The sequence below is a fragment of the Camellia sinensis genome, chromosome 2 (assembly GCF_055761805.1).
Source record: "Camellia sinensis isolate YWXY chromosome 2, ASM5576180v1, whole genome shotgun sequence".
Classification (NCBI taxonomy): Eukaryota; Viridiplantae; Streptophyta; class Magnoliopsida; order Ericales; family Theaceae; genus Camellia; species Camellia sinensis.
The window spans coordinates 105,408,432-105,433,820 of record NC_138962.1 but is presented as its reverse complement, the minus strand read 5'-3'; the positions used below and the strand labels follow the sequence as shown (position 1 = coordinate 105,433,820).

Sequence of the window (25,389 nt, the reverse complement as noted above, 5' to 3'; positions counted from 1 at the left end):
CAAGATTGGCTCCTCTATAAGAGGAGCCCTCCTCTCTTGGCTTTAGGGTTAGACATTTTAGAGAGAAAAAATATTGTTAGAAGCTCTGGTTCTAGGGTTAGAATTTATATACATTCTATCTCTATATCTCTCTCTCTTGAGTGTTCTAGGTGTATTTGTTCATAGTATTGCACACAAACACCTACCATTACACCATCCCTTGGGTATTGAGGTTCTAAGGGATTGTTTTCAGGGTTTTGGAGCTGGTTTGGAGTTTAAGAAGCTGTTGGAGCTTCATTTGTGAAGGGGGTCTTCAAGGGTAACAATCTTACTCCTTTATTCCCCATTCTTGCATACTATTTTTGCATATCTTAGAACTATTTTTGAGCTTAGTGTATAATATAAAAAAGTTCTGTTTTTGGGCCCTCTAAATAGTTTGTTTAGAGTGTTTTGTGGTTTGGAGGTGTTTGACCCCTCTTAGGCCTTGAGAGGCCCCATTTTGAGCCATTTTGAGTGAGCTCCGGGACTTTGGTGTTTGGGCCTCCTCACCACTGAAATCTTAAGGGATTTCAGTGGTAAGAATGGTGCTTTGAAGTCCCAAGAAGGAGAGGGTCACCCCCTCTCCTTGTTGTCCTTGAAAAGGGCCATTTTTGCCTCTTTAATGAGCACCTAGCTAAGCCTCATGTTGACCATACCTTGGCTGTTATTTATGCTTATTTTGCCATGAAATAGCATTGTTGTATGTTGGTTTTGGTACACCATGCATGCTTAGCATACCTACCTTGTAATGCCATGTTTAGGCCTTAACATGCCTTAGGTTGTAAACCATTGCTCAAGCATGTTTTAGGCCTAGCTTTGTGAAGCTTTTATGCTTATTTTGCCATGCTAGAGGTCTATCCTTAGTCATTTTGGTCAGTTGTGGCATGTTTAGTATAGCCCCTTTGCATTTTGGCTTGTTGGCCTTAAGTGTGTGAGTGTACAGCATGCATTACTTGCTTTATTTTAATGGTTTGGCACCATTTATGGCATCATTTCAGTCCCCTTTGCATGCTTGTATGCTTGCCTTGGATGCCCCTTTGATGTCTTATGAACTTGTGTGGCATGCTCCTTGAAAGTGCATTTGTGCATGCTTTTGAATTCAAGCCATTTAGATGCCATCTAAGTGGTCTTTTGGGCTTTGTTTTATGTGCTAAAACTCTGTTTTTGATCATTAAATTCATGCCATGTTTGGTCTTGCTAAGTGTGGTCAAATACCCCTTTAGCTTACCTTGAATGCTTGGGCCATTTGTTGCATGTTTAGCCTATCTTGTTTGCTTGGTTTGGCGCCATGTTCTTGCATGATTTTCAGAGTTTAATGCATGCCCCATGTCCATGATTATTCCCTTTTAATTGTGCTTAAAAGATGCCCTTTGATGCTTAAGTGTTTAGGCCTTAACATGTGCATGTGTGTATGTGTGTTTGGTCCCATCTTCTTAAGCTTTGGCCACTGTTTTGGGACCTAACTTAGAGCCGTCCAATTAGTGTAAGTCCATCCCTTGTATGCCATTCAAGTGCTATTACATTACCTCATGTTTGCATGCTTTGGCTGCATGTGTTGCATGCTTGAAATCATTTGCATTTGGTATGCATTCCCTTGGTCAAACTACTAGCATGTTGCATGATTAGATCACATCTTGCATGCTCTAAGTAGTTTGCATAGTTGTGGCATGCTTGTTTGCCTTGTTGCTTAGGTTGTGTACCTAATGTGCATTGCATGTTTGCATGCTCCCTTTTATACCATGTTGCATGTTAGTTAACATGCTTAGGTTGCGTTGAACATGCATGCCTTGTCCCTTGATTTAGTGATAGGGATTGGCCCCCTTTGGTTTGATGGTTTGCATTGTACTTGACATCAAAATGTGCACACTTGGTCCCTTGGGCCATAACGCATGGAAATGCGCGATTGATGGTCCGAGAACCAAGGAGCATGTCCATTTGAGTCACTAACATGATAAGGGACATGATTGGTGCATACATTGCTTGAATTGCATTGCCATGCTCTGCCTTGCCCTCTGTTGCTGTCAATTGCAGATTCTGCAGGAACTTTATGCCGACCGGTAGTGTCTAGTGCCGACCGGCAATCTTTCCTGGGCCGATAGCTTCACCAACTGCCGGTGGTCACATACCACTGCCGGTGGCCATTCTACTCAGCCGGTGGTGTCTCCTAATGTCCAGGGAAGCAATTCTGAGACTTTGGCAGTCTTCAAAGAGGCAGAGCAGGGAAAACAGAGGCAGCCTATGCATGGCAGTGCACTTCCGAGCAAGACCCGAGCACGCGCGCATCGAACCCTCTTCCCGAGGCCCCTTTTACTGTTTTCTTATGCTTAGTTAATTTGTTAATTAATTAGGTGATTTGTAATAATTAATTAGCTTGCGAGTTAGTTAATTTGTATTATTCTTTCGGTCCCTCCGAGTGAGGGCGAATTTGTAATAAGTGTGGGTGAGTGTGTGCATGTCTTCCAACCCCCACTTCTTTCTCCCTTTTACTTACCTGCTTTGATGGTTAGTAATAGGTCATGTTTAAATTAGCATACCTTATGCTATGCATGCGTGCATCCATACATTTGTCTCGCACGCACCGGGCTCGGTACATCATGCTAACTGCATTTGTACTTCAATTCCGAACTGAATACGTGCATCAATTAATTGCATTTCACATGCCATGTTTAGGTTAGCCGAGCCTACTCTAATTGCATCCTGTATGTGTTGCATTAGTCAATTTGACATGAACTAGGACCATGCATGTTGGCTAACTAGTTTATTGTTCTGGCACGGAGTACGATGTAAGTGTTTTCATGCTTTAGCATACTGCATGCGTGTGAATGCTATCATGACAGTATGCTTACCATGTGGCTAGATGCTTATGTGATAAACTGTTTGAATGCCTGTGGGTGAAGGTTGGATTGTCTGAGTTGGAAAAACTCGTTGAAATCCGTATTTTAGCCTACTTGCGAGTAGCAAATTCCAAAGTGCTTTTTTTAAAAACAAACGGATATGCAATGCTTATTTCCAAATTAGGCAATCTAGTCTATACTTGTTTGCTGTGCGCATAACGTAGTAATTCTAGGCTAATAACTGGAATAAGAGCACATAACGTTTCAAAAACGGATATCATGGTTAGTAGAGGCCGATCTTTGGATCGGGCGAGAGGGGGTGCTCATAGCTGACTTTCCCCAATCGTACCCAAGTTCCCAAGCCGAGGCAACTTTGGTGATGACGGACACGTGGCCTTTGGCACCGAGTCAGGGTTTCCTAAATTTCCCCTTATAAAATATTTAGGTGGCGACTCTGTATCTGGCAAAGCAGTCCATGTTTGGCACTTCTTTCAAAAAATCTGTTTCTCAAAACGATTTGCCGGATCTGGACTCTTTAGTTCAGATTAAGAACCGTGACAATTGAGTCCGAACTGTAGCGAGGGCCCCCCACGCGGGCGCATCTACAGTTTCTGGCGACTCTGCTGGGGATAATAGAGAACTTGACTCGAACTCATGATATCTTGTTTTGACTGCACTTATGTGTTTCTTTGCATTTCATGTGCATTGGTGCGCCTAGGACACCGTGTTTGCCATCTGCCATTCCTGAACGGTTTGCCGGAGGCTTGTCTTGTCAAGGCATGACCATAAGGCTGACCGGTTGTGGTCTCTGACAGTATGGGAACACAAACCCTGATTTTACCGGGACACCCTTTTTGACCATTCGACCTAGTGCATATTCGGAATCCATAGTGACCATTCCAAACTAGGACAGGTTGTTTACCCGATGTTAGGTTGTTTGGAAACTGCTGCATGCATAGTGGAACCCTAGCTCCTGACAAAATAGGATAGGGAAACCCTACCCCAACATAGGGGTGTTTTGACTCTCTTTACTTACTATGTGCTTTTAGAGTGTATCTCTACAGGAACGTACATATCAGTTTGCAAGATTGAGTATTAGACCTGAGGGCATCAGTATCAGTTTATGAGAATCAGTTATCTGCGGGTATCAGGTTCAGTTTTGGGAACAGTGATTCTGGGGAACAGTGATCGGCAATAGAGCGCAGTTGTTCGGCTACACCTGTGGTTGATCTGTTTGGGCTGAAATACTGTTTGTTTTTCCTTTCAGTTCAGAGTATCCAGAGAATTGGTACAGAATAGCTAGTGTTCCCCTTTGATTGAGGCAGGACTTATGACGACGCAGAATTCAGAAGAGATTGTGGTTATGACAGCTACGCTAGATCAAGGGATCACCCCGCGGGATGAAACCAATGTTGATGTATCGCATCTGCCTAGGTCACCTGTCACACACCCAGTCTGGGCCCCCCAGTTGTATCAGGCTCGTGAGCCCACCACCTTTGAATTGATGGGGATGATAGGTGATCTCCAGAGATCCATGGCCGATCCGGCCTATGGAATGTCGACTTCGCCACTAGCAGCACCGTATGCCGGGAATTTCATGCCACAGGAGCCCCCGCTACTGGGGCGGATTGTGATTGAACTTAGCCAACCGGAGATGGCCTCCAGCTATGGTAATGACATATCAACATCAACCCAAACCCTCGATCAGGCTGAGGCCAGAGGAAAAGACAAAGCGAAGGCAGATGCCGATCCCATTGAACCACTGTTGCGGGCAGTCGAGGCTTTGAAAGCCGGGGGGATGAATAAGCAACAGATATCCGCAGTTGTGGCAAAAACTGTGGAGGATGCTTTCCCCACTCCACCTGAGGGTAGTTCAAGTCAGTCAGAAAATCGGGATAGGCCCCGTCATGCCAGAACAGTTCCTCCTATTCCCAGCCCTGCACCTGGGAAAGATCAGAAAGCCAAGGTGGCGCCTGCCGACCCTTTCGCTTGTGCGTCTAGTAAGAACGCTCAGACTTCAAAATACCTGCCCCGAGGGCGCAGGGTCTTTTATGCTCTCTACATGCCTCTGTCTAAGGCACTTTAGATCCTTGCCGAGAGGGGACACCTTAAACCCTTGGAGCCTCGGCCTCTCCCGAAGAATCTCCCTGCTACGCATGATGCTGCCCAGTATTGCGCGTACCACCAGCAGACAGGCCATGCAACCGACAATTGTTTCCGCCTTCGTCATGAGGTGCAAGATTTGATTGACAACGAGGTTATCCTCCCGCCCACCTCAGCCAAGTCCGTTACCACCCAGTTATTGGATTTTGAGGACGCAGATACTGCAAGTATGTAATCAGAAAGTGAACCACCTGCGGGCGGCATTCAGTATATTTTGGATGTGGCGTCTGGCACGCATTTTTGAGCATCTGCGAACGCTAGCTTTGTAAATTCTTGCTCGGGTATCGAGTCAGCCTTTTGTTTTGAGTCTGTCTCTTTGTCTTGAGTCAGTCTTTTTGCTTAAGGGTCTGTCTTATTGTAGCAAGTCAGTCCCCTTTGTATAGAATACCAGGTGATTCCGGGGTTGTTGCCTCGAACACCGTTTTGTCTTGTAATTAGGCTTTTTTTTTTTGAGTCTGTTTCTGTCGAGGAGCCAGTTACATCCGAGAAACCTGAATGAAACAGCTGCGGCTATCATGTTTCCGTGCTTATTGTTTGTTTTGGGCTAGTTGTGCCAGGGGTTTTGAATGGAACGGTCCTGCATTCTACCTGCTCTTTTGTGCCTTGAGAATTATCGCATTGACCTAAGTTCTCCAAAACTTTTTTTCAAAACATTGTGTTAAAAACAAAGAGGAAGGAATTCCTCCGGTTTTGTAAAAATTTGATCAATTGAGAGAAAGAGAAGCATGCTAAGCCTTTAATGAATGAGACCATGCTTGTTAGCGTGAGTACTGAGAAGGACCCTGGCTTGATCCAGATTGGTTCCACACTATCTTCGGCGCGAGCGATTTGTTGCTTTCTTAAAAACTTTCAAAAACAAATGTTTTACGCGGCCCTATGTAGACCTGTGTGGAATCGCTCTTGAGATTGTGCAGCCTTGGATCGCTCTCAGCCTCAAGATTCGACCTGTTCGTTTTGAACCTCGAACTCATTCGGAACATTCAACGGTCAACTGTCGGAGGGGGCCCGTGTGGCCAGTTTTGAAGCAGCCCTCGAACAAGAGGCACCAAAGTCGAATAAAAAAGATTAGATCTCACCAGAAGAAGCTCGTGGAGCAGCCATGATGGATTCTTCTGCAAATCATTGCAACAGCCCTTCTCCTAGATACAGAGAGGCTTCAAATTCAAAAACCATTTGGCATGGTCTTGTTACATTTTTACCCTTTTGAGAGGCTCGTTGGGTCGAAAACCCGGAAGGGCGACCCAGGCAAAAGTTAGAGCAAGAGAAAAATACAAAAAATGCAAAAAAGAGAAGAAATAAAATCAAAAAAAAGAAAGAAAAAAAAAGAGAATGAAAAGATACAAAAAATCAAGAAAAAAAAAGAAAAAAAAAATGAAAAGAAGCTCGCAAGGTCGAAAACCCGCAACGGGCGCCTTGGCAAAAGTTAGAGCCTAAAAATTGAAGGTTAATACCCGAGTGTACCTTAACCGGAACTACGTAAGGCTTGATTCCCATGTTTGGGATACGTAGGCAACTTCATTCTGAAGTCCAGCCCTCAACGCTTTCATAGCGCCTCAGTCCATGTAATGGTTTTGACCATCCTTGCCTTCTCTGAATCCGATGGTTCGGTTGTGACAACCGGATACATAGGCAACTTCGTCCTGAAGTCCAGTCGCTCAACACTTTCAAAGTGACTGTGTCCATATATTGGTTTTGACCATCTTCGTCTTCTCTGTATCCGAGATAGTTCGGTCATGATCATCACTAGTGAGAACTGTTTACAATATGCTGCAGCATCATCCAAACAAGGGGCAACTTTCCATTGCCGTGAGTCGCCGTTCAAACCAGGGGCAACTTTCCGTTACCGTGCAGTGTCTTTCAAGCCAGGGGCAATTTTTCGTCGCCTCCGATCCGAGGTTGCGCATCTCAAAGAGTAAGTTCCATGCTCATTGAGCATTGACTGTTTGTAAAATAGTTTTTGAAAATTTTTACTAAGGTTGACTATTTTCTCGAAAATTATTTCATTTTCCGAAACTGGACCATTTTCTTGCACCCATAAAGGAAAATTTTTAGTGCTTACGGTCTGACTTGCATGATTTTCAAATCAAAAATCGAACAAGTACGTTAATCCGACTCTTATCTTGATCAAAACTGTTTTAGTAGAGCCAAAACAAAAAAATGGTCAAAATGATGAACTAGGGGCACAGTTGAGTCAGGCGTTTTGTCTTTCCCCCGTCATCAACATACTTGCCAGGAGGGCACTCTACCCACCAGAAGAAATAGCTGTAAGCTAACGACATCGGGCATGAACCCGCAACTTCCTATTCATCCATTAATCACCTTGGGGAGGGACGAAAAATGAGAGAATAAAGAATAGAGAGGTGTAAGTTGAGAGAAAAAGCGAGCCAAAGGGTTTTGAGAGAAAAACCGAGCTTGAGTGCCAGAGTGATGTGAGAATCACAAATGAGAAAATGGTGGGAAACAATACCCAGAGAAACTGGCTCCTCGTGATTTGAGGTCCCCCGTCTTCGTTAACGCGTCTGTATGTCGTGTCTTTTGTTTTGTTTACCTCAACCTTTGTTTTAGGTCTCCCCCGAGCGTGTCTCGTTGTGTTTAGGTCGTGTACCCTTTTGTTAGAGTCCTCCCCGCTGTGTTCAGTTGTAGGCTCGATACCCCGGTTGAAAACCCTTATTTAATTTCGAAAATTAGTCGTTTATGCTCAAAGTGCTGTGCCATTCTCTACATCTGTGCGAAGCCAAAGAAAAATAAGTTTCGGGGCATCTGAGCGTGCTTCAACTTCAACTGGTTCCATCTTTGTGTTCTGTCTCGTCAGATTGGGCTGTTTGTTCTGGATTTGTTGTGTGTAGAATGAACCGAGTGTGGTGTTAGGGGGTGTATGCAGACTAATCCCCAACAGGGTATGGGCTGTGTGTTCAGTTTAAGCAGTGTGTTGCCTGGGCTGTTTTGCTATGGGGCCGTTTGGTTATCTGATTATTACAATGCAAGTGTTCAATTTTCAGACAACAGGTCAATTCCATTCACATTGAGGTGTGACATGATGTGATGCGATGCAATACATGAGATATGTAAACGTAACACTTCTTAAGCAAAAAGTTTGTTCATTTCATTATCTTTTTCAAGAACATAGCTTTGAAAACAAAAATCTGCCTGCGGCAGTACAAGGTAATCTAACTACCAGCAAAGAGAAGAAAAGAGAAGAAAAAAAAGAAAAAAGTACAAAAGGAAGAAAAGCAGCAATCTGGATCATCATCAGTAGTCTCGGGCCCGGGGATCTGTCCTCACCCTCTTCCTGGACGAAGGTCCAGGGGCATTGTCATCAGCGTCGCCATCTGAGCCTGAGTCTGAGTCATCTCCAGCCTCCTCAGATGACCCGCCCTCTGCCTCTGCCTCGGACTCGTCATCATCATCATCGTCATCGTCAGGGGTCGGCGCCCGAGAGCTACTCCTGACATGAACACGTCCCCCCATGGTATGGGGACGTATAGTGTCTCCACACCCTCCTCGAGCAGGAATAGAAGGCCCAGCTGGAGCACCGCCCACCGGAGGAATCTGGAAGGGAGGCTGAAAAGCATAAAAAGGTAAGCACATAAGAATGCCGTAAGCAGTTTATCAGTGCAAAATGCAGTGTATGAGTATAGTGTGTGAACGTCGTGAGCAGTTTATCAATGCAGGATGCAGTGTACGAGTATAGTGTGTGAACGCCGTGAGCAGTTTATCAGTGCAGAATGCAGTGTATGAGTACAGTGTGTGGACGCTGTGAGCAGTTTATCAGTGCAAAATGCAGTGTATGGGTATGGTGTGTGGACGCTGTAAGCAGTTTATCAAGTGCAGAACGTAGTGTATAAATGCAGTGTATGCAGTGTATCAGATGCTGTGAGATAAGTGTGTCAGGTGTTGTGTCATGCATCAGATTACGCGAATCAGCTTATGAATGGTTTGAGACTATCGTCAGAAGGGCATACCGGAATACTATAGAGGCCCAGGAGGTCAAAGGTCCGCTATAGCATCCCCATCATGGAGGCATTCAACTCCACGGACTGCCGGGTGTACTCGGAGGACGCCTGCAAGAGTATAAGATACATCAGTGTTCTGCGGAATATCAAATAAACTGAAATGAAATGCCAATGCAAGATGCAAAATAAAGTAATACATACCGGAGGCAAGTCGGGGATACCGGCTAACTCATGATCAGCCGGGGGAGGAGCAAAGGGGATCTGGTAGGTCGCCCCATCCTGCCCTCTATATGACAGTACAGTGGGTAGGGTGGGCCAGCCAGTCCCCCGTCCCCCCCGAGCTCCGCTCCTGCCATGCACTCGAGCCCTACTTGATGTGCCTGCTCCAGCCCCAGCTCCCGCTCCAGCTACTGGCGCCGCTGGCCTCTCCTCCTCAGCTCGGCGACCACCGCTCAAGGGTCGCATAATGTAGGTCCAGACGTACTCTGCGTAGTCGCCTTCGCCTCTGTGATGCTCTGCTCCCCAGCCGACGGTGTAGTCCCTCATCTCCTGGGCGGCGAACCTCTCTGTATCTCTCATGTGGGCAGGAGGCGGACCCGGCACTATCTGCTCCGGTAAACCCAGGGTCTGACGCAAGAAACGCTCGCCCAGGTACCAAGCCCGATAGACCGGGCCCTCCAACAGGATCCGACCACGGGCACTCTCCCCTGCGCCCTCATAGTGATCCCTCACCACGGCCGGCAACGGAGCCCACGGCTGCCAGGTGATCTGAAAATGAAATGCAGTTTATTATCTACCGTTATTGAAAACATATAGTGCTAAGCGAAGCCTAAGCAAATTCTAAGGTTGAACATACCTCCGCGGCGGTGATGGTGTCGAAGTATCGGCGAAAGAAAATAAGAGACTCCCGTGGTCTCCGCACGCATCGCACATCAAAGCGATGAGAGAAGGGGACGCCGAGTGGGATCTTCACATCGGGTACTGGAGCAAGCCTAGGAAAGTAGGCATACACCCACAACTGCAGAACAGATATCAGTATGACTATCAGATAAGGCAGAATACAAAATAAAGCAAAATAGCAGAACCGTGTGTTGTGCAGTGTATTGTGCAGAGTGTATAGTGTGTGCAGTATACAGTCAGTGTAAAGTAGAGTATATGTATGCCGGGTGTGCAGTGTACAGTCAGTGCGGGGCAGTGTACAGTATATGTGCAGTGTACAGAATACAGAAAGCAGAAGGCAAGAATGTAAAATGGGAAGAAGACGTACCTCCCAAGCTCGCCAGTAGCCACCAAGGAGCTGTCTGCTGAGGCGGGAAGAAGAGCTCATACAACCATACAATGTGGCCAGGCCTGCGCCACCCCAGTCGTAGCGGCGGATCCGCCTGACGTCCACCAGTGCGCTCAACAAGCATAAAGGCATGGTGTTCGCCCGATCAGCAAAAAGGGTCGTCCCGAAAAGGAACATGATGAAGCCCCGCGCGTACTGGTCCACCTTCTCCGGGGACATCTGCGCCTCCTCTGCCAAGGCCGGCTGGATCCGAAAGTGGCTCTCGAACCAGGAATACCTGACGAACCCCGCTCGAGCGAGGGGAGGCTGAGTGCCGAGCAGGTACAGCTGGGCAGCGTCCCACTCATCCATATCCGTGTCGAAGGGGATCGGATCACCCCCTACCCCAATGCCAGTAAGCATCGAGAAGTCGTAAGGGGTCATCGTCATGTCCCCTGCGACGGAGAAGTGGAAGGAGTTGGTGGTATCTCACCACCTCTCCACTAGAGCAGCAAGCAAGGGCCTGCAGGTAGTCAGCCGAGAGAGCCCCCTGCAGAAGATGCCGAAGCTGGCCTCGTCGACGATGTCACGAACCGCGTCTGGCAGCTCTAGGTACCAGTCCCGAGCAACGGTGTTCCTATACCCGCGGATGGTATGGGAATCCCCCTGTAATAAAAAACAACAATCTCGAGGCAATATTCAAAATGCAGTTCTAAGAAGCATACAGTGAACTACAACGTGTGATGTGTCAGCGTGTTTGGGTGGTTCAGGGCAGATGTATCATGCGTGCAAGTTTTAACAGATTCAAACAAATACCGGGTGCCGGTGTGCTTACAGTGAACTACAACGTGTGATGCGTCAATGTGTTAGAATGGTTCAATGCAAACGTAGCATGCGTGCATGTTTTCAGACTCAAGCAGATACCGGGTACCAGTGTGTATGCAGTGAAATACAATGCGCGCCGTGTGTTCGGGTGATTCGGGGTTAGTGTAGTATGTGTGCATGTGTCAGTCCTAAACAGATATCAGTTGCAAGTTTGTTTGCGATCAACTACAATACGTCAGGGTATCTGAGCTAAAGCAGTTAAAGAGCACAACCAGCTACGACAGTTTTGCATCCTACATTGCAGAAAGTAAAGCAGAGAAGGACAGTTACCTCAGAAGCGCCAAAGGACAGGTGGGAGGTAGGCTCACGCAGTAGTAGCTCGGGTGGCACGTGCCTATCAAAGCTCCTGAACTAGCGTAGTCCGTCAGGAAGCATCATGTGAACCGCGAGCCTGTAGGTCTCCGGATCGAACGGCCGGACGCGGAGTGGCAAGGGCTCGGCCTCAGGGTCCATCTCGTGCTCTGGAGGAGCCCCGCCCTGTAGAAGATTGTCCGCCATCTCAAAAAGAATGTGAAAATGGCCGGAAGACGAAAAAACCGGGCGAGAATGTGAAAAGTCAACGAAAAGTCAACCCCGAGAGGGTCGGAAAAGGCCGGAAAAGTCAGAGTACGGAAAAGGTACGGGTATCGAGAAAAACTCGAGGGAAACAAGCCCCGAGTGGCGGAAATCAAAAAATAAACACCGAAACGAAGTTTCGTTCGGTTGAAAATGTCTGAAATGCGAAGGAGATCGCGAATCGAACAACGAAATGGGAGCTAGAACGCAAGAAAACGAGGAGATCGAAGGACGAAAACACTCTAGAGAGAGAGAGGCAATTTTCGAGCAAGAGGATGTGAGAAATATAGGGCTAGAGGCCCTATATTTAAAGACCCACGACCGAAATGTCAAAACTGCCCTGAACAAGGAGTTTTTGCCGGTCGGCCACACTCTTTGCCGGTCGGCAATATATTGTGCCGATGGAATTTTATGAAGGTCGATGGACAGCCGGTGATGCATTCTGATGGCCGGTGGGCATCCGATGGCCTCCTACAATGGTTTTTGATCCTCCTACATCCTTGTTTGGGTTATATCTGTGGTTCAGGGCCTTCATTGCTCAAAACAGTGCATCTCCGACGCTCAGCCGGCCTCCGTTTTGACCTCGGATCGTGCCCTCTGTATGTAGCACTCAAATTCATGCAAGGTGTATCCTTCCCGTATCCTTTTGGCTCGTTTACAAAATCCGAAGGTTATCCCACGAGCATCACATTTTAATCGCATTGTCTCGCGCGCTCGGGTTGTCTGAAACGCATCGCGTGGTTTCGCGCATCTCATTGCATTTTGCATGCATTCAATCAATTCATTACTTGCGTAAACCGCATGTTTTGCTTGCGTAGACCGCATGTTTGTTCAAATTCATTACTTGCGTAGACCGCATGTTTTGCTTGCGTAGACCGCTTGTTTTGCTTGCGTAGACCGCATGCTTGTTCAATTCCATTACTTGCGTAGACCGCATGTTTTCCTTGCGTAGACTGCATGTTTTGCTTGTGTAGGCTGCATGTTTGTTCAAATTCATTACTTGCGTAGACCGCATGTTTTGCTTGCGTAGACCGCATGTTTGTTCAAATTCATTACTTGCGTAGACCGCATGTTTGGCTTGCGTAGACCGCATGTTTGGCTTGCGTAGACCGCATGTTTGTTCAAATTCATTACTTGCTTAGACCGCATGTTTTGCTTGCGTAGACCGCATGTTTGTAATCAATTTCATTACTTGCGTAGACCGCATGTCTTGCTTGCGTAGACCGCATGTTTTCCTTGCGTAGACCGCATGTTTTACCTGCGTAGACCGCATGTTTGTAATTAATTTCATTACTTGCGTAGACCGCATGTTTTGCTTGCGTAGACCACATGTTTTCCTTGCGTAGACCGCACGTCTTGCTTGCGTAGACTGCATGTTTGCAATCAATTTCATTACCTGCGTAGACCGCATATTTTACTTGCGTAGACCGCATGTTCTGCTTGCGTAGACCGCATGCTTATGTTCGATCTCATTGCTTGCGTAGACCGCATGTTTATGATCAATTTCGTTGCTTGCGTAGACCGCGTGCTCCACTTACATGTCTGTGCTTTCACAACATTGTTATGCTTCCCACTTGCTTTGCGTTGTCACGCATTTTCAAATACATTAATATGCATATTGTTAATCACATTGTACCTGTTAAGTTTGTTTTCTTTGCAGGCACGATATTGTATGTACGGTTCATTTAAGGCTGGTGCAACCAGACGAATTGCACAGATATTGTACGGTCTAGGAGACCTTAAATCCTCGGAAGGTGCAAGACCTTTAGCACATTGATGTGCACAGTCCATTTACATTGTCATGTATCTTAAAAGCCACGTGTTGTCACGCATTCCATGCAACATGCATTTCATGCATCATTTGCATTTCAAAACAAAAAAAATATAGTTGCATTGTCATGCATCATTATAATATAATGTAGATATTGCATTGTAGCTTGCATGCACTCATTACATCACCTTCCATCTATGGCTCGCGCCTTTCCATGATTGAGCTTGGTCTGGTATGTGCCCATACTTTTCACGTCGAAACATAGTTCAGTGGACCGTTCTATGTTGGATGCGGCTTGTACGTGTACATGCTTTGCTTAGGCAAGATTTGGTTTGGCCCGCAGGCCATATCCATTGTATCCATTTCCATTGCATATTTGTAGATATTGCATCGTAGCTTGCATGCATACATTGCATCACCTCCGCCTATGGCTTGCGCCTTTCCATGTTAAGCTTGGTCTGGTATGTGCCCATACTTCTCGTGTCGAAGCATAGTTCAGTGGACCGTTCTATGTTAGACGTGGCTTGTATGCGTACATGCCTTGCCTAGGCAAGATTTGGTTTGGCCCGCGTGCCATATCCATTGCCATTTCCCCAGCATTTTCATTACATTGTAGTGTAGTTGTCGCATCCAGCATTAGGATCGTAGTCCTTTCTCTAGCGGGTCGTTTCCCCACTTGTGTCAATCCCCCCCAATACTTGTTCTTGCGTCCGCCTACATTACTCATAGTTCAATAGACCGTTCTATGGTAGACGGACTTGTTACCTCCATCAATCTATTCGACATAGGTGTGGTTTCAAACCGCTCATGATTGGATCATGATTCAATTGCTTTGCATATAGCTTGCATTGTTTCAATAGCATTGCATCTTCATTTGCATTGTTTGTATATTGTTTTGTATATATTGCATATCATTTTGCATCCATTTTTTCATTGTCATGCATGTTGCTAATAACATCGTACCTGTTGAGTTGTTTTCTTTACAGGCACGATATTGTATGTACGGTTCATTTGAGGCTGGCGCAACCAGACGAGCCGCACAGGTATTGTATCCTCCGAGTGAGACGTATTGAGAATTGCACAATTCTCTTACATCCTTTCTGCATTGTAGTGTAGTTCGGTGTATGCTAGCTTAAAACTGTCGCATGTATGCTTCGTTACAGCTTTCTTTGCATGATCATAAATTATGTCCGGCTCTGTGCATTGTCTTGCATTTTGCCCCTGCCTTCGGGCGCATATCTTGTTTGCCTTGCATGCTTGTCTGAGTCTTCGGCCTTGTCAAAAATGGGCTTTGACATTCACTCCCGTCATTGTTATGACTTTCGAGTTCTGTCAAAGAGGGGCAACTGTAGACACCCCATTTTTGACCGTCCTCAAGACTTGGACGTCACCGATTGAACACCCGGTGATCATCCATGTTTGTGTTCGTTTGGAGTTCCCGGAGGTCTCGGCTACGCGCCTTGCCCCAGGATCTCCGAACTCGACTGTTTAGTGTCTGGTTTTGCACCAAACACTTGTGTTTTGCCTTGGAGGGGTAGGGAATGCCTTGTAAGGCATCCCCACACATCACCGGCCATGGCCAGAGGCCACCGGCTGGTGTTTTGTTGCCATCGGCAATGTTTATTGCCGGTCGGCATTCTTTGTTGCCGGTCGGCAGTCCATTTTGTCAAAATGGCAATTTTGAGCAGCCGACTACTGTTCATCTGCTTTTGCAGATATTTTAATACAGCTGGCTGGCATTTTGTTCCCCTCCATACACGTGTATGGAGGGATGGCCTTCTTGTTAGCTTACCTTGTAAGCTTTACAAGATTGGCTCCTCTATAAGAGCAGCCCTCCTCTCTTGGCTTTAGGGTTAGACATTTTAGAGAGAAAAAATATTGTTAGAAGCTCTGGTTCTAGGGTTAGAACTTATATACATTCTATCTCTATATCTCTCTCTCTTGAGTGTTCTAGGTGTATTTGTTCATAGTATTGCACACAAACACCTACCATTACACCTTCCCGTGGCTATTGAGGTTCTAAGGGATTGTTTTCAGAGTTTTGGAGCTGGTTTGGAGTTTAAGAAGCTGCTGGAGCTTCATTTGTGAAGGGGGTCTTCAAAGGTAACAATCTTACTCCTTTATTTCCCATTCTTGCATACGATTTTTGCCTATCTTAGAACTATTTTTGAGCTTAGTGTATAATATAAAAATGTTCTGTTTTTGGGCCCTCTAAATAGTTTGTTTAGAGTGTTTTGTGGTTTGGAGGTGTTTGACCCCTCTTAGGCCTTGAGAGTCCCCATTTTGAGCCATTTTGAGTGAGCTCCGGGACTTTGGTGTTTGGGCCTCCTCACCACTGAAATCTTGAGGGATTTCAGTGGTAAGGATGGTGCTTTGAAGTCCCAAGAAGGAGAGGGTCCCCCTCTCCTTGTTGTCCTTGAAAAGGGCCATTTTTGCCTCTTTAATGAGCACCTAGCTAAGCCTCATGTTGACCATACCTTGGCTGCTATTTATGCTTATTTTGCCATGAAATAGCATTGTTGTATGTTGGTTTTGGTACACCATGCATGCTTAGCATACCTACCTTGTAATGCCATGTTTAGGCCTTAACATGCCTTAGGTTGTAAACCATTGTTCAAGCATGTTTTAGGCCTAGCTTTGTGAAGCTTTTGTGCTTATTTTGCCATGCTAGAGGTCTATCCTTAGTCATTTTGGTCGGCCGTGGCATGTTTAGTATAGCCCCTTTGCATTTTGGCTTGTTGGCCTTAAGTGTGTGAGTGTGTAGCATGCATTACTTGCTTTATTTTAATGGTTTGGCACCATTTATGGCATTATTTTAGTCCCCTTTGCATGCTTGTATGCTTGCCTTGGATGCCCCTTTGATGTCTTATGAACTTGTGTGGCATGCTCCTTGAAAGTGCATTTGTGCATGCTTTTGAATTTAAGCCATTTAGATGCCATCTAAGTGGTCTTTTGGGCTTTGTTTTATGTGCTAAAACTCTGTTTTTGATCATTAAATTCATGCCATGTTTGGTCTTGCTAAGTGTGGTCAAATACCCCTTTAGCTTGCCTTGAATGCTTGGGCCATTTGTTGCATGTTTAGCCTATCTTGTTTGCTTGGTTTGGCGCCATGTTCTTGCATGATTTTCAGAGTTTAATGCATGCCCCATGTCCATGATTATTCCCTTTTAATTGTGCTTAAAAGATGCCCTTTGATGCTTAAGTGTTTAGGCCTTAACATGTGCATGTGTGTATGTGTGTTTGGTCCCATCTTTTTAAGCTTTGTCCACTGTTTTGGGACCTAACTTAGAGCTGTCCAATTAGTGTAAGTCCATCCCTTGTATGCCATTCAAGTGCTATTACATTACCTCATGTTTGCATGCTTTGGTTGCATGTGTTGCATGCTTGAAATCATTTGCATTTGGTATGCATTCCCTTGGTCAAACTACTAGCATGTTGCATGATTAGATCACATCTTGCATGCTCTAAGTAGTTTGCATAGTTGTGGTATGCTTGTTTGCCTTGTTTCTTAGGTTGTGTACCTAATGTGCATTGCATGTTTGCATGCTCCCTTTTATACCATGTTGCATGTTAGTTAACATGCTTAGGTTGCGTTGAACATGCATGCCTTGTCCCTTGATTTAGTGATAGGGATTGGCCCCCTTTGGTTTGATGGTTTGCATTGTACTTGACATCAAAATGTGCATACTTGGTCCCTTGGGCCATAACGCATGGAAATGCGCGATTGATGGTCCGAGAACCAAGGAGCATGTCCATTTGAGTCACTAACATGATAAGGGACATGATTGGTACTGTAGACACCCTATTTTTGACCGACCTTGAGACTCAGACGTCACCAGTTGAGCACTCGGTGATCTTGCATGTTGTGCTTGTTCAGAAGTCTCGGAGTCGCGGCCGCGAGCCCTGCCTCCGAACTTCCGAACCCTCTTCTTAGCCTTGCCTCGGTTTGCGAACCAAACTCGGTTTTCTCTGTTTCTTTTCCTGAGGGGGGGAGGTCCCGTAGACCATCTCTCAGTGGCCGTGAGCTACATTTTGTGGCCGTAGGCCATTTTGCCCCTTTCGGAGCCCGGTTTCCGGTTTTTCGGGACTGTTGGCCGTGTGCCTCGGTTCGGGACCGCCTAACCATCTCCGTTTACCCCGGTTTTTGGCATACTTCTTATTTGCTCCCTTTTGAGGGACACTGGGGTCTCGGAAACCCACTTCGTGGCTGAACGCCACTTTCGGTGCTTAACAGCCCATTTTCGGGATCCCGAACTGCGTGTTTTGGCCCCCAAACTTTCGTTTTGCATCGGTTTTCGTTCATTTTTGGCAGGTACCTCTGTTTTATCACCGGGAAGGTCACTGAAGGGTGGGAGGCTAGTAATTGTTGCAGCAACCAGTTATATCTCCTCCGGAGCCCTCCGACGCCCGTTTTTCTAACTTCCGGGCTAATGTTGAACACCCTTGAGTCAGTGTTGCCAACTTTCAACCACATATCTGTGATCTACACATCTGGGAGGCTCCTAAAAGTTCATGGCCGGCCAGTAATTGTTCTTTCCATTTTTGCCCCTCCTCTTCAAATGCAATGTTGAACACCCTTGGGTCACTGTTGCCAACTTTCAACCACATATCTGTGATCTACACACCTGGGAGGACCCTAAAAAGTGGTGGCCGGCCACTAATTTTTCAGGACCATTTTGCCCTTGGCCAGTCGGCTAGGGGAGGTGGCCGGCCGGCCACCTGGAGCTCAAATAAGGGGCCGGCCATGTTCCTCTCAACATCAACTTTACAGCTGTATAGCTGTTTCCCCCGGAAAATATCTCAATCCGGGGGATATTTTGGGGGGAAAAGCTTGCCTACATTTCCCCCACCTTTTGCCCCCCTTTGCTCCCTCCTTTTTGTCCATATAACCAGCTGGTGTTATGAGGTTGAGGGGTTAGCAAAATTGTTCTTCAAGCCTCAAGACACAAATCTCCCTCCATCTCTCTCATTTTCCTTGAAAACTCCAAGCCCTACACCTTGTTTCCTTCATCACCACCAAGCTCTACCACCATCACTCCATTCCAGCAGCAAGGGAAGGATTTCCAGCACCTAAGGAGCCACAAACTCAAGCCAAGAAGCAACAAAAGTCAAGTCTTCAAGGGTAAGTTCATTTTCCCTCTTTTTGAGCTCATTTTTGCAACATTTCTTAGCCTCCCTTTCTTGAATATTTGAGCTCCGACCAAAACTGAAAGTACCTCTTTTTTGAGCTCATTTTCATGTCTCATTAAGGGCTCAACCCTGTTTGAGCCCTCCATCTTGCACTTGCTTCAATATCCCTCTAAAATGTCAATATCTTGCATGATTTTTTTAGCTTATGTGTGATTTGTTTTGGAGCATGAGTTAAACCGTAAGTAGGCTTATTTTGGGCCCCTCTTCAACATTGAAGAAGGGCTCGTCATTGTTTGGGACCTCCATGTACCACTTGTCTTTATATCCATCTTTGGTCCCCTATTTTTGTGTGACTTGGCAGCCTATCTTGCTTCTGTTTTTGGTTATTTTACAGAGCTAGAAAAGGTCTTATTTTGGTCCATTATTCATGTTTCATTAAGGGCCTTTCATGATTTGAGGCATATTTCATACACTTCATGTCATATCTCTCATTTAATCCCCATTTTTGCATGATTTGTTGGCCTATCTTGCTTCCATTTTTGGTCATTTTTCAGAGCTAGAAATAGTCTTATTTTGACCCCATGTTCATGTTTTATTAAGGGTCTTCTCTTATTTGGTGAATGTTTTGTATACCTCATGTTATAGCCACTTTTGAGCTTCATTTTGCATCATATCATTGGCATGTTTGTATATTGTTTTTGGGGCTTCCATAAACTGTAAATGTACATATTTTTGGTCCCTCTTCAATGTTGTAGAAGGCCCCTAATCTGTTCGGGGTTAGCAGCTATGAGTTCCTTCATTATCTCATGTTTAGGGCCATTTCTTGCATGCTAGTTTTGCCCTATTTTTGTTAGCTGTTTGGCCTTGATTTGTACTGAAAAAATGCTAATTTTGGGACTGCCTTGCTACTGTCTTTTCATTCCATGTGCCAATTTTGCATGTTTGGTATAGCTATAGGCCATTTCGGGTGCCATAACCCATGTTTCGGGACTTTTCCATGCATCGGGTGTACTTTCGCCTCATTTCGGGGCTGTTTTCCCCCACATTTCAGTGCTCAAATTTCATTAGCATGTAAGCCCATATCACATTTCCATGTCATTTGCATCGCGTATGCCATTGCCTCGGTTTGCGTGCCCGTGTGCACGCATTTCGAGGCACTCCATTTTCATCCATCGGCCTCTTATGTGAGTGTGGCTGAGGCTCTCTCATGTTAGCATAAGTCCATGTTGCATTTTATATGCCATTCCATGTCATTTGCATTGCGTATGCCATTGCCTCGGTTTGCGTGCCCGTGTGCACGCATTTCAAGGCACTCCATTTTCATCCATCGGCCTCTTATGTGAGTGTGGCTGAGGCTCTCTCATGTTAGTATAAGTCCATGTTGCATCCTGTATGCCATTTTAGCCATATTGCATTGCGTATGCCATTGCCTCGGTTTGCGTGCCCGTGTGCACGCATTTCGAGGCACTTCATTTTCATCCACCAGCCTCTTATGTGAGTGTGGCTGAGGCTTCCTCATGTTAGTGTAAGTCCATATCATATTTCCATGTCATTCGCATTCATGCATTTCCTCGGTTTGTGTGCCCGTGTGCACGCATTTCGAGGCATCTCATTTTCATGACATTGTGTATGTTAGGAATGTATCTTAGTTGCATTTCATGCATATCATGCATATTGCATTGTGTTCGGAATAGGAGTTAGCCCGGGCACGAGAAACGAGGCACATTTCGTACTCCGAGTGACGGAATGTATCTCAATTCCCCAGTCACCGACACTCCGGATTATCCATGATAGAGTTAGGTCTTATTGTGTTTTCGTGTGCATTCATCCCATATTGAATTGTGCATTTCGACTCCTCGGCCATCATGCCTCGGTATGCGTGATTGGTGGCACGAGGATCGAGGCATGCATATATCTGTGCAAATACATTGCTATGCCCCTTTCCTGCTCTCTGTTGCAGCAAATAAAGAATCAGCAACTTTTCGGGACTTGGCGCGCGTTTCAAGAATAACTGCTAAACAGAGGCTAATCGGGGCATCCCGGTGGATTTCCGCGCAAGACAACCCGGACATGCATCATCCATCAGAAGCAAGGCAGTCCCTGGCTTGCATGCCAGTTTTATTTATTTTCTTAGTTAATTTGTTAATTAATTAGGAATTTGTATATTATTTGGACTGTAATATTCATTTGGACTGTAATATTCTTTTATTTGGGGACTGTATTATTTATTCGGACCCTTTGCGCGAGGGCACAACTTTAATAAGTGTGCGTGTGTGTGGTGTATGTTTTCCAACCCCACGTCTTTCTCCCTTTTATTTATCCGCTTATGATGGTTAGATTAGGGCATATTTCAATTAGCATACAGTATGACAGCATGTTTGCATTCATTCATCTGTTTTGCATGCACCGGGCTCGGCGCATCATACTAACTGCATTGTATTTTTAATTCCAAATTGAATATATGTTAGCTGTAGCATTCCATATGCCATATTTAGAATAGCCGAGCCTGCTATAGTTGCATTTTTGCATGCGTTGCATTAGGCATTTCTGTATACTTAGGATCATGCATGATTTCTAATGTAGCTTCTGTTTTGGCTTGGAGTACCCGGTGAGTTTTACGCTTTAGCATCCTTGCATGCGTGTGAGTGACTGCCATGAATAGCATGCTTACCATGAGGCTAATTGCTTATGTGATATAACTGCCTGAATGCCTGTGGGTGAAGGTTGAGTTACTTGGATTGGAATAAATCATCAACTGTTTGTTTTAAGCCCACTAGATAGTGGCAAAACCATCTTTTCTAAGCCCACCTGCGGGTGGCAAAATCTGTATTTTAAGCTTACTTGCGAGTAGCAAACCATCTTTCAAATAAACAAGCATGAAATGTTTTGTTCCAATTCGAGCGACCCAGTCTATACTTGTTTGTTGTGCGCATCACATAGTAACCTAGGCTAACAACCGGAATAAGAGCATACAGTGTTTTCAAAAATAGATATCATGGTTAGTAGAGGCCGGTCTTTGACCGGGCGAGCGGGGGTGCTCACGAAGTGACCTTCCCCAATCGTACCCAAGTTCCCGAGCCGAGGCAACTTTGGTGATGACGGACACGTGGCCTTTGGCACCGAGTCAGGGTTTCCTAAATTTCCCATTAAAAAATATTTAGGTGGCGACTCTGTATCTGGCAAAGCAGTCCATGTTCGGCACTTCTTTAAAAAATCTGTTTTCTCAAAACAATTTGCCGGATTTGGACTCTTTGGTTCAGATTTAGAACCGTGACAATTTGAGAGTCCTAAGCTGTAGTGACCCCAAAATGAACAGAACGGGACTCACCCTCCCGGGGCGTTCGGGGACGTCTACAGGTGCATACATTGCTTGAATTACATTGCCATGCTCTGCCTTGCCCTCTGTTGCTGTCAATTGCAGATTCTGCAGGAACTTTCTGCCGACCGGCAGTGTCCAGTGCCGACCGGCAATCTTTCCTGGGCCGATAGCTTCACCAACAGCCGGTGGTCACATACCACTGCCGGTGGCCATTCTACTCAGCCGGTGGTGTCTCCCAATGTCCAGGGAAACAATTCTGAGACTTTGGCAGTCTTCAAAGAGGCAGAGCAGGGAAAACAGAGGCAGCCTATGCATGGCAGTGCACTTCCGAGCAAGACCCGAGCACGCGCGCATCGAACCCTCTTCCCGAGGCCCCTTTTACTGTTTTTCTTATGCTTAGTTAATTTGTTAATTAATTAGGTGATTTGTAATAATTAATTAGCTTGCGAGTTAGTTAATTTGTATTATTCTTTCGGTCCCTCCGAGCGAAGGCGAATTTGTAATAAGTGTGGGTGAGTGTGTGCATGTCTTCCAACCCCCACTTCTTTCTCCCTTTTACTTACCTGCTTTGATGGTTAGTAATAGGTCATGTTTAAATTAGCATAGCTTATGCTATGCATGCATGCATCCATACATTTGTCTCGCACGCACCGGGCTCGGTACATCATGCTAACTGCATTTGTACTTCAATTCCGAACTGAATACGTGCATCAATTAATTGCATTTCACATGCCATGTTTAGGTTAGCCGAGCCTACTCTAATTGCATCCTGTATGTGTTGCATTAGTCAATTTGACATGAACTAGGACCATGCATGTTGGCTAACTAGTTTATTGTTTTGGCACGGAGTACGATGTAAGTGTTTTCATGCTTTAGCATACCGCATGCGTGTGAATGCTATCATGACAGTATGCTTACCATGTGGCTAGATGCTTATGTGATAAACTGTTTGAATGCCTGTGGGTGAAGGTTGGATTGTCTGAGTTGGAAAAACTCGTTGAAATCCGTATTTTAGCCTACTTGCGAGTAGCAAATTCCAAAGTGCTTTTTTTTAAGACAAACGGACATGCAATGCTTATTTCCAAATTAGGCAATCTAGTCTATACTTGTTTGATGTGCGCATAACGTAGTAATTCTAGGCTAATAACTAGAATAAGAGCACATAACGTTTTCAAAAACGGATATCATGGTTAGTAGAGGCCGATCTTCGGATCGGGCGAGAGGGGGTGCTCATAGCTGACCTTCCCCAATCGTATCCAAGTTCCCGAGCCGAGGCAACTTTGGTGATGACGGACACGTGGCCTTTGGCACCGAGTCAGGGTTTCCTAAATTCCCCCTTATAAAATATTTAGGTGGCGACTCTGTATCTGGCAAAGTAGTCCATGTTTGGCACTTCTTTCAAAAAATTTGTTTCTCAAAACGATTGGCCGGATTTGGACTCTTTGGTTCAGATTAAGAACCGAGGGCCCCCCACGCGGGCGCGTCTACAGTATGTTGGCTGAATTTTGGTCTCAGCTCTATAATTTGAAATAAAACAAAAGTTTGATGCTTAGAATATGCTCAGAATAATTTTTTTCCCTAATATATTTAGTTAGTGAGAAATGAAAGTTGAATTGCCAGTATATTATTATTTGCTTGGGTAAAGTATATTGAAATGGTCAATGCTATTTTGATATAAGGAAATTTAGCTTGACAACTTGTAGTACAATCAAAGATAGAGAGGACACTATTTGCTCCCTAATTGTGCCTTTGCATTAAGAGAACCAATATTTTGCACAAAATTGCCAAAAGCTCCTGTAGAGGAGCTATGTTTATGTTTGGATTGGATCGTGAATTTATTAAGGGAAAGAAAAATGGAAATATACATAGGATAAATTACATTTTCACCCCCATAGAGTATGATTCTTTTCTCACTTTGGTCCTTGAAAAAAGATTCTTACTTTGATCTCTAACTCTCCATTTTTAGTCCAAATTCCAAAAATGGTGCCATAAGAACTTTCACTTTCCTTTACTCTCCTATTCTCTTCCCTCCTCTGTGCACCTTTTCACCCCAATCCACAACTGACCACCTCGCTCCTAACCTACTACCCGATCTCTTCCACTAGCCTCAACACTTCAACTTGTATCCTCTTTACTTGAATGATGCATACCTGTTTTCATTTTCGTGCACCTATATAAAGTTGATTTTCGAGATTAGTTGAATTTAGGGGTGGAGATGGTTTTGAGATTATGTTGGGTTTGGTTTTATGGGCCAAAATCGGAAAACTTAATATGTTTAATGACCAAAATGAGAACATAATTTGTCAGGGATGGAATTGAAATTTTGTAACTTTTAAATTGTGATAATTAGAACAAAGTGAGAAATAATAAATAATTACAGATCAGTATGAGAAATAACTCATGCTCACACAGCTTTGCCGAATTCTCCTCTCTTCGGGAGATTGACATGTAAATATATTCAACATTAATGCAAATCCATTCAAGCTCAACTCATAAATATAGAACTAAGTTTGGATAGGGGCCGCACGAAAGCAGGCCTCCACTGCCACAAATGATGCCACAGGCTCTGCCACTTGGACAGACCTTAAGCGAGCGCCCCCCCCCCCTAAGTGCAATGGAGGTCACTAACCTAGGCCATGGGCCTCATTGATCACCCATTTGACCGCCCAGGTAAGTGTGTTTTAGTGATGCTGCCCAGTCCTTATCTATTGCCTCACAATTGCCTCTCTTGCTTGACGTTTGTTCAATATGGGAATGACGGCAACGTCTCGACATGGAGGTTGTGCCTTGAAACTTCTAAACAACATGCAAAATGTTGGTTTTACACTTTTTGAGATGATTAATCATCAAACAGATTCCTATTCCATCTAGTAGATAGTTTTATTTGCAAGATTCCCTCTACTAAATTTTACTAAATCTTTTTGGCAAAATTCATTTATCAATGAACAAATACATATAAGAAATTGAGTTTTCTTATCCTTTACTGTGATGTATCTTTTTCGTGAAATTACTTTCCCATCAAAACTCTTGACAAGTGTGACAAGTGAACAGAGCCTAATGTTGTGAAAAACTCGAGTACTTTATGAATAATGTTGTTTTCATTATATTTTGCCCATTGATAATTAAAATAGCAAAACATAACAGAAGCCCCATATAGAATAATGTCTAGCATGACAGTTAGTAGGCTTTCCCTGGGAGGCTATTGATGATCAAATAAGAAATCTTTTTATTTTTGTTTTTATTATTTATCATTTTGAAAAACTCCCTCAAAACTTGTTGTGTAGTGCGACATACATTGTGCGATCTTTTTCAATCCCAATGTATACTACTGAAGTAATGATTGTGAAGCCTAAGCACAAAGAGCCAATTCAAATGCCAATTTTTTGGTTATGGATCTTTTCTCCCCGTCTCAAATTATATATAAGTCATAATCAATGGAACATGTGAGAATATTGAGACAAAATATTTAAGGTATAATCAAACGACTATGTTGA

The 25,389-nt window shown here is 44.8% G+C and overlaps 1 non-coding gene across 1 annotated transcript; it reads right to left on the bottom strand.

Annotated features, from left to right (window-relative positions):
• Nucleotides 1-24,409: 24,409 nt before the first annotated feature.
• On the bottom strand, nucleotides 24,410-24,573 carry LOC114317713 (U1 spliceosomal RNA). The gene has a single exon (XR_003648704.2). It is a non-coding gene; the product is annotated as a U1 spliceosomal RNA (small nuclear RNA).
• Nucleotides 24,574-25,389: the final 816 nt, after the last annotated feature.